Below are 10,405 nucleotides of genomic sequence, written 5' to 3'. Positions count from 1 at the left end.
TATATTCCCCTCAGGCATCTGGAGGGTATGCATCTTCCTACAACTCAAAGTATATGAGCCACAGAAAATGGCCAGACGTGCAATTGCACTGGTTGAACTACTTCCCATTACTAATGAAGTGAGGCTGATGTGCCTAATGAGTTTACTCCCATTTAACCTGTCCTATGGTTATGCTTGAGGGTTCAGCCATGAATCTGTGTGGTGATGATGATGACAATCATGGGGCACATATCTTATCATTTGCTACATTTTCTGCCTCACTAGTCGGTAAGCCTACATGCCAATCCCAGACACCATCATTACAGAATCTCTTTTCACTGACACTTTTTCCCCAAGAAGCATGATATATAAGATGGCATGCAATCTACTGTGAATTACTGCAAATGAGTAACATCAGGACAAAGTCCTGGGACAGTAGCACACGAGTCAACAGTCAATATTAAGATAGTCAGGTCCATGTATCATTTATACAAACCTACCACATCCAGAAATCATTTCTAGACGTGGATTCAAAGTTAGAAGGGAAATGGGGATTTTTTTTTTACTCAGGAGTATTCTGCAGAAGGTTAGTATATGATACACAAAGACAAATAAGGTTATTTTTTGCTGTGTACTAGTTATCTATTTTTTTTTTATAAAAGTGATATGCTACAGACAATTCTAAAAAAATGAGAAACGGAAAAAATTCACAGCTCAGGATCCCAAAACAACCACAGCTAACATTGCATGTTATGTCCTTTTAGGCTTCTTTTGCTAAACATATAGTTTATATAGTTATAATAGGACTGTAATGTAACTTTATTATGCTTTACTCATTTAATTTAAATAGAAGCAGATTCTCATGTTTTACATGAGATCAGTAAAAAAATCTTCCCAACCCAGGGATTGAACCCAGAGCTCCCCACATTGCAGGCAGATTCTTTACCAGCTGAGCCACCGGGGAAGCCCAAGAATACTGGAGTGGGTAGCCGCTCCCTTCTGCACAGGATCTTCGTGACCCAGGAATTAAATCAGGGTCTCCTGCATTGCAGGCGGATTCTTTACCAACTGAGCTATCAGGGAAGCCCCAGTAAAAAATATTATGACAACGAATTGTTGCAATGTAACATATAATCCATCCTCCTTTATTATGAAATTTTATTTCTAATTTTTCCTATTATAAAAAGCATTTCTACTAAAAATTTCACTGCAAGTGTGTGTGCATATATTTTTTTTTTTTTACATTTAAGATGATCTTTAAAAAACAGATTCTCAGAAATAGAATTTCTCAAAGGCATGGGCATTTTAAAGCATATCTACACAGGCTGAATGGCAGGAAACTGCCATTACAGGTCAGAATACATTTTTTTTTTAATTTATTTTTATTTATTTATGTGGCTGTGCCAAGTCTTGGTTGTGGCATGTGAACTCAGTTGCAGCATGTGGAATCTAGTTCCCTGACCAGGGATCGAACCCAGGCCCCCTGCATTGGGAGCACAGAGTCTTGGCCACTGGACCACCAGGGAAGTCCAGAATACATTTTCTTAAAGCACGTGATAAAGCCTAGTATCAATAAAGAATTTAATTTCATAATATAGCTGCATATTTACAGAGGGCTAGTATAATCTATTACGGTTTTTAAATTCAGAAGTTCAGATTTACTATTAATTCAACTGAACTGACTTTTTCGAACAGGGAAATGTCTTTGTTCTCATATCCTCTTGCATCTTTCCTTCATAAAATGTCTGTGTCTATGTCACATTCTCTCGGTACTTCATTTTTTATTAGGAAACAATTAATTCAATAAATTGGTCAATAAAGCTATGATGGCTGGAAAATATCATTACCCTTTCTCAGTTAATGCTTTTTCATTTTACTCAAGTGTACGAATCCACAGAACATCTTCAAAGAAACTCCTATTAAAGAACGCTTTGGAAGTTTCATATATAGTAATGGGTCACTAGGGAAGATATTTTGCAAACAAGAATGCTAGTCCTTATGAAATCATAAAATGTTCAAGCTGCTAGTCTTTGCTATATCATCTACACACCCACACCCACACACACACAAGAATCTACATAATCAAACTGAATTATTTCCACACATATGTCCGGGATCAGAGAAGTCTCAGTGTAAATTCCTGGCCAAGTTCTGCAAAGGTCTAATTAAGTCATTCGAATCTGTAAAGTGTAAATAAACCTACATTTTCAGACAGGCATGAGATTCCAGGTGAACATTGTTAAAGAAAATGTAAAACTCTACACAAATTTTTGTACCGTAGTTAGCAATAATAGAAAACAGAATCATAATAATAATGAAAGCAAAACCACTTTTATTGTGATGGGGCTCAGGTCAGGCTTTGAAAAACTATGCAAAAGTGCCATAGGGATTATTTTGAGTTAAAGTTACTGAAGAAACAGCAGGTGCAAGAACACCTTGGCCATCCTCTTTGTCCCCTTGAAAGCCAGGAGATAAACCTTTCATGTGAAAGGTACCCTCCCTGTACCAGGAGGCAGACAGACACCCTTATCATCAGAGGTAGGGAATTCAGGGCTCAGACAGCTGTATGAATAAACCTCACTCCTTTTTTACTAATTTACCACTCCCAAGCCAAACTTCTTTATCTTGTCAGTTCTTCACAAATTTATTATTTCTTTCTCTGAACGATATAAAAGCTGTCTGCTTTGGTCACTTAACTGTGGGGACTTCTTATCTTTGGGACCCCTATACATAGGAAATCAAATAGCTTTTTTTCTCCTGTTACTGTGTCATTTCAATTACTAGACCAGCCAGAAGGCAGGAGAAGAATAAAAGAAACAATTTCCTCCCCAACAAGGGCACAGGCAGAAAGAGAAAAAAAAAAAGGTAGACAAGTTTAACTTAAGGGTATACTTAAAACTGCCTTATCTTGTTCAAAATGAAATTAAAACATTAACCCCTAATAAGCAGTTTTCAACATCAAAATGTCTAATCACTGATAAAAGCAAAACACATCCAGTGTTCACTTACATTTCCCCTATAAATGTGCAAGGGTCATTTGTGAGTCCTTCTAGGGCCTCCCAGGGCACACAGGCCCACGTAGCTGATTCCACTGCTGCCATGCAGAGGCTATCAGGAGTCTGGCAGAGCTGTTAAGGCTCTTCCCCTTAGCCACAGAGACAGACTGAAAAACAGCGAGACGTCCCATCGCACCAATAAAATGATGGCAGATTTAGTTGAGACTACTTGAAGACAGAGAGAGAGAGAGGTACTCTTTTCTAGGCATCTGAAATTTTGAGATGGGACCCGCTGCAAATACCTTGGAAGGATGAAGAGACGCTGGACAAAGAATCAGAATAAGCATGCAGAGCCAAGACAGAGGAGGAGGGGAGAAGGAAGAGAAATAAGCTAACTCTGAGATGGTAGAATCAGCCATGTCTTATGCAAACATGCCCAGACCTTCTAATCGCCCCTCTTATCCACTCTCGGGTCTCTTCCATCTTGCTCAGTGTATGGACAGGGGAATGCACCTCTCTGAGACCTGTAACAAGGAGCTTCCCTGCCTTGGGCTACAGGTCAGTTTCAGGAATTATACAAAGGAGCAGGAGTTGGGAGACAAAGAGGAATAGAAGGCTATTTAATGACCCAGAGGTATTGAAACAGGTTTGCTGTGTACCTTGAACTGAAGTCTCAGCTCTTGTTAGGTGATGCCCCCAACGTGGACCCGCATTCAATTCCCTTTAAGTGTTCTCTACTCTCTCTTTCCCAGGCCTAGGCTTAATAAGAGCTCTCTGTTTATATTCCCCAGACTGAAAACCTATTTCCCTTGTGTGGTTTCCTTCTATCATGTCCACACTATTCTACATATTCTCTTGACTAATCATTTCTTAAATTACCCAATTTGAATAGTCCATTTCCTGCTTGGGTCCATAACGACTAACTGGTCGTACATTGGACATTTCAATTACCCGAACAGGAACATCCTTATTTTGTGTTGTTTAAACCACTGCAAACTATTTTCTGTCACTTGAAACAAAGAATAGTAAGAGATGAAAGCACCGCTGTTTATACACTCACTGATAAATTCAGAAGTCTGGCTTCTCCACAAAGTGAAGTGAAGTGAAAGTTGCTCGGTCATTTCCAATTCTCTGCCACCCCATGGACTGTAACCTGCCAGGCTCTTCTGTCCATGGAATTCTCCAGGCAAGAATACTGGAGTGGGAATCGTTCCCTTCTTCAGGGGATCTTCCCAACCCAGAGATCGAACCAAGGTCTCCCACGTTGCAGGCAAATTCTTTATCATCTGAGCCACCAGGTAAGCCCAAGAATACTGAAGTGGGTAGCCTAACCCTTCTCCAGCGGATCTTCCTGACCCAGGAATCAACCTGGGGTCCCCTGCATTGCAGGTGAATTCTATACCAGTTGAGCTACCAGGGAACCCCTCAAAGGGTTACATTTATTTTATGAATGAGGCAAAGCAACACTCAGACATTTAGATGGCAAGACTGAATAAGGTTCTTTGAGAAAGCAAAACCATTTTCAGTTTCAATGGATGCCTATTGTAAGTAAGAGCAATTAACCACAAGACATAATTAAGCGGCTTAATAATCTTATTGTAAATCATGACTAAATTAAAATCATCTCTGTGCTATTTATTTCCAAGGTAACTCCAGAGGTTAAAACACCAAATGGGATCAAAATGAGTAAATAAATGAATGAATGACCAAATGAGTTTTTACTGGTATATGTATACAAAGTCTGTAAACTCCTTCATACACTTTCTCTTAATTGCCACTATCCTATGAAACAGGTAAAATAAGGACTCTGGGCTATTTACAGGTGTGTTAGCTAAATAATGGCTCTCAAAGGTGCATAGGTCTCAATCCTTGGAATCTGTGAATATGTTACCTGATATGGCAAAAGAGACTTTGCAGATGTGCTTAAGGTTAAGGTTTTTGAGATGGGGAGATTACTTGGGACTATCCAGGCAAACCCAAGATGTAATTACAAAAGTCCTTGTAAGCAGAGGGGGATTAGACTACGGAAAAAGGCAAAGCAAAGCTGAAAGTACCTTAATTGCGAGGTGGCTTTGTAGAGAGAGGAGGGGGCCAGAGCCAAGCAAGGCATGGAATGAGGCTCTAGAGAGTGAGAAAGGAAAATTTCCCATTGTCTCTTGAGATCGCTCTCACCCTGTGTTACTATGCTCTTGCTATCCTGGCTTTCTAAAGTTCCTTAAACACTTGATTCTGTTCTTTGCATAAACTAACTGCTCTGCTCAAATGATTATTGTGGCACTTTGGCTTTGGCCCAGTAAAACTGATTTTGGATTTCTGAGTTCTAAAACTCTAAGAGTATAAATGTGTGCTGCTTTAAGTAAAGAAGCTTGTGGCGATTTGCTAAAGCAAGCACAGGAAACTAATACAGAGGAACATATCTAGTGCGCTATTTAAATCCAAAGGGATTATCTACAATCACAGTTTCTAAGAAAATAGTCACCAGCGAGATATCTAGGCTTCCCTGGTGGCTCAGTGGTAAAGAATCCACTGGCTAAAGCAGGAGACACGGGTTCAGTCCCTGGGTCAGGAAGATACCCTGGAGTAGGAGATGGCAACCCACTCCAGTATTCTTGCTGGAAAATTTCATGGACAGAGGAGCCTGGCAGGCTACAGTCTATGGAGTCACAAAGAGTCGGACACAACTTGGAGACTAAACGAGTGATTCAGTCCACATCTTTACATATGGAAACAGTGGCATGTATTTATTCATTTTAGAACATTTGCATCTTGATTTAGTGACTGGGCAATTGCCAGTTCGTCGATCACTGTATCCTTTATCCTGTAAATTCTTAGTTGGTGGTAATCACATTCTCTTAACTAGTTTTGTGAAGTTACCAGCAGAGCTCCCTGGGACCCCAGCTCTTAATGAGTGCTAGGTCAGCTCATTCACAGAAAGATCTACTGTTGCTGAGTCTCACTTGTGGCTTTTAAATCCAAGATTTTGATGGTCCAGTTGCCTTTGGAGTAGCATCAGTTTCTCGATTACTAACCTGAATTCTCTCACAGAACAAATTTAGGTTTAGAAGCTTTAAAAATAAACAAGAGAGAAAATCTCTTAGCCCCTGTGGACCACTAAAAACTGATCAGCCAAAACTACTTCCCCTGGTATCTGAAAAAGAGACATCTGTTTGGGACTTGGTATGGTATATATGTTATGAGAGTGAATCCTGGAAAGAAAAACTAAATGAATTGCTTGGCATACAACAGGACTGAAAGAGGCCACTTAGGGACAGCATGGAAAAGAAGCTCCTCACTCAGGAGCCATCAACTCACAATTACCAATGAAGGAGGTGTCAGAGAAGACCTGGTCCAGTTACAAGAGCAAATAGACAACTTCTGGGCAGAACCAAAAAAGGGCCTCAGAGTTAATTCTCTGAAATAAGCCGATTATTAACTGTTGCTGTTGTTGTTCAATTACCAAGTCGTGTCTGACCTCTTGTGACCCCATTGACTGTAGAATGCCAGGCTCTTCTGTCCATGGGATTTCCCAGGCAAGAATACTGGAGTGGGTTGCCATTTCCTTCTCCAGGGGATCTGCCTGACCCAGTGATTAAACCCACAGAATTCTTTACCAATGAGCTACCTGGGAAGCCCACTTATTATTAATATCTAGGAAGTGGCCAGATAGTATTTGAAAGTAAAGGGGAACAAATAACTGTTAAACCTGGCAAGCTCAGTTCTAAACAGGACATAAAAAGTAAACATATTGGGAGAAATGAGGCAGTCTGGGTCCAACTCTTTGCGACCCTATGGACTGCAGCGTGCCAGGCTCCTCTGTCCATGGGATTTTCTGAGCAAGAATATTGGAGTGGGTTGCCATTTCCTCCTCCAGGGGACCTTCCTGACCCAGGGATCAAACCCACTTCCCTTAGTTCTCATGCATTGACCGGCAGGTTCTTTACCACTAATGCCACCTGGGAAGCATCTTAGGACACACCATTACAGACTCAAAGGACCACACTTGGCCTAAAAATGTGAAAGCTGCACAAAGGAGCCAGAGTGTTATCTTCAAAGTAAATCAGATCACAGCACTCCTCAAAACCCTCCAAAGGAGTCACTGGGCTCTCTGAATATAATTTAAGCACCTTAGCACATCCTTTTATGATCTGACCCCTGACAACCTCATCCCACATACTATGCTCTTGCCATCTTGGCTTTCTTTAGTTCCTCAAACACACTCTTTCTCACATCTGTCCTTTGCACAAGAGAACTGATCTGCTCAGGTGATTATCTTCCTCAAAGAAAACAACAAAAAAAGTGGTTCACCATGCAGTATAACGGGCAGTTCTATGAGATAGGAATGTCCTAACTGTACCTACTTGGAAGGGAAGTGTTACACAATATCAACACATGTTATGCCTCCCCCTTTTAATTCAAGATTACAGAAAGAAAGTTTGCTACAGCTGTGCTGTATATAAATATCTGTAAGGTTCTGAAATACGGGAGCAGGACTGGACGATCAAGCACTAGCGCTGTGACCAGTCACTCAGTCACGCCCAACTCTGCGATCCTGTGGGCTTCAGCCTGCCAGTCCCCTCTGTCCATGGGATTTTCCAGGCAGGAATACTGTAGTGGGTTGTCATTTCTTTCTCCAAAGTCACACATTAACCTTATCCAAAAAGAGGTCTTGCGCAGCCCTTGGCTCCTGAGAGGTCTCTTGCATCCTCAGAGCATCCTTCCTGAGAAGAGTGTTCCTGGTTTACCTGGGGACCCTGAGACAGACTGACAGTTTAAAGCTGTGATTTATGGGGGAAACTTTGGACCACTGGTATCAGCTCAACATCTGGAGGGGCTGGAGATTAATGATCTGACCTGAAGGCAGTCAAACATGTCTACGTGACTAAGCACCAATAAAATCTCTGGACACCAAGGCTCCAGTGAGCTTAGCTGGGTGGCATTTCCCCCTGTACACTGTCACACATCATCACCAAAAAAAAAACCAGTGCTGTCCTGGCTCCACTGGGAAAGGACAAATGGAAGCTTAACATGGGAACCCTCCTGGTCCGTGCCCGTCTCATGGGTCTCTGCCCATGTCTGATTTAACCTGCATCCTTGCTATAAGAAACCATGTGTATAGATTTTCATGACTTCTGCTAGCTCCTTCCAGTGAATTAGCATACCTAAAGGAGGACATCGGATTCTTGAACTTTGTAAGAATAATGTGTTTCTAATGTCAGCTTCCAAGGTGGCTCAGTGGTAAAGAATCCGCCTGCCAATACAGGAGATGTGGCTTCGATCCCTGGGTCAGGAAAATCCCCTGGAGAAGAAAATGGCAACCCACGCCAGTATTCTTGCCTGGGCAATCCCATGGACTGAGGAGCCTGGCAGGCTACAGTCCATGGGGTTACAAAAGAGTCTGACACGACTTATTGGTTAAACAAGAAGAACAACATCAGCTTTAGAAAACAAAGAGATTAGGGTCATCCTTAGAAGCTTTGATGACTTCTCTCTTCAAGTACAGCTGAACAACCGAAAGCTCCATCACTTCAAACAGTACATTTATGCTAGATAGAGATCTCTGAGTCCAGAGAAAGTACTTGTCCCTGAGCAGAAATGGGGAGCCTAAGAGGACAATGAAGTGAGGAAGGTCTCACCGTGCCCATCCTTCTATCTAGATGTCTCTAAAAGACAGGTAGAGTCACAGGTTAGAATGACCCTAGTGAGGATTTCACCACATTAGCATCTTTAGCCACTGTGCTAAGATGACCTTAAAAAGAGTGGAGCAAGCCCTATGAATGAAAGGGAAAGGTTAGCATGTCTCACCTGTGCAACAGAGATACAAGGACAGGTTATTTGTTTTAAAGGCATGATGGTTTAAATAATGAGACAACTGCACTTACATCTATCTTAGTATGGGTAAGAATTACGGTGTATAACTATATACATGGTATTTTACTTCATGGGCTATTTAACCAATTTCTATGAGCAATGCAGACCACGTGCAATTTCCACCTGCTCTAAGTTCAGCTATAATATAACTCCAGCGAGCTGATTTTCTCTGTTATTCTAATATCCCTGTAACAGAGACACCTCCTTCGCTGCAAGCTCCCTGCGCCCTTTCTCGGGGCTGCCCTCTGCTCATTCATCTGGTTTCAATCTAAACGTCACCTCCACTGAGAAGCCTTCTTTTGCTGTCTATCCAGATTGTACCACCTCCATCTGCACAGATTTTGTTTCTCCTCTTGTACCTGTTTTTCCTTTTTAACAGCAAATATCACAATTTGTACATCTATATTTATATTCTGTTTAGTTTCTTAAATGCCTTAAAGCTTATGTCTTGGCTTACATTATATCTGCATCCCGGCACCATACCTGCACAAATTTTTTAATGATTTAATTTGGCACTCTGAGCAGGTGGAGTTGCTCTAGATAGATCTGATTTGTCACTAATCTGCATTACCCTTTCTTTCCATGCCTTCTCTGTGGGCTTTCAGGCACTTGGGCATTGCATACCCAAATTGGAGAAGAGCACAAGACCAAATTGTTTCCCAACCACCTCTAGCCCTCCTCGTGAAACAGACTGCGAAAACAGAGTAAAGTAAACCAATTAATCCACACAACATCTACTCTCTAGGAGGAGAACCAATCTGACAAGAGAAAAGTTGGGAGACAGACGGATTTAAACAATCAAGACAGTTGCATTAGTGTACTGGAGATATTTTGGTTCTCTGAATCTGTTTCCTGGTCTGAAAAATAAAGAATCCTTACACCTCAGGATAGCAGTGAGGATTATAAGAAATAATAACAATAGCAAGTTTAAGACAACAGTTCATGAGCAATATACTTGGTAAGTATCAGTTCCCTTTACCCCGATCTCATCTATGGAATATCAAAAAGAACTGACACCTGTTGGGTACTTGCTTAGCACTAAAAACTGCCATTGGTGATTTATATGTATTTATTCATTTCATTTTAACAACTCTATCAGGCCAGTTGCTCTTAATATTAGTATCCCCATTTTACAGATGAGAAAACTGAGGTACACTGATGTTAAATCATTTGTCTAAGGTCACATAGCTCATTAGTGACTGAGCTGAGTTTCACAGCCAAGCAGTCCAGCTCTAGAATCTGTGCTCTTCACCAACATACTCTGTTGTCTTTTCATGAAATTGTTAGTAATTACTTGTTAGATATCTGCTTTGTACTAGGAGTTAGTAAGTATCTCATTCATTCTTTGCAATATAAAGTAAGGTATGCTCATTCCAATTTTGCAGGATCTTCAGGTTCATGCAAATTCAGTGACGTACCCGAGACTTCTCAGCTTATAAGTCACAGAACTGTAATTTGAATAAATGGGTATTAAATCTCTGACTTAGAAATGTATTTGCCATAAAATATCACTGAAGTCTTATTATATCAAAATCCTTACATACGACTAATTCTTACAAGAC

The 10,405-nt window shown here is 41.0% G+C and overlaps 1 non-coding gene across 1 annotated transcript; it reads right to left on the bottom strand.

Moving 5' to 3' along the window:
• Positions 1 to 1,432: 1,432 nt before the first annotated feature.
• On the bottom strand, positions 1,433 to 1,505 carry TRNAG-CCC. The gene has a single exon. It is a non-coding gene; the product is annotated as a tRNA-Gly (tRNA).
• Between the last annotated feature and the right edge of the window lie 8,900 nt (positions 1,506 to 10,405).

The sequence above is a fragment of the Cervus elaphus genome, chromosome 29 (genome assembly GCF_910594005.1).
Source record: "Cervus elaphus chromosome 29, mCerEla1.1, whole genome shotgun sequence".
In the NCBI taxonomy this organism is placed as follows: Eukaryota; Metazoa; Chordata; class Mammalia; order Artiodactyla; family Cervidae; genus Cervus; species Cervus elaphus.
The sequence above is the reverse complement of the archived record's forward strand: the minus strand, read 5'-3'. Positions and strand labels throughout refer to the sequence as shown.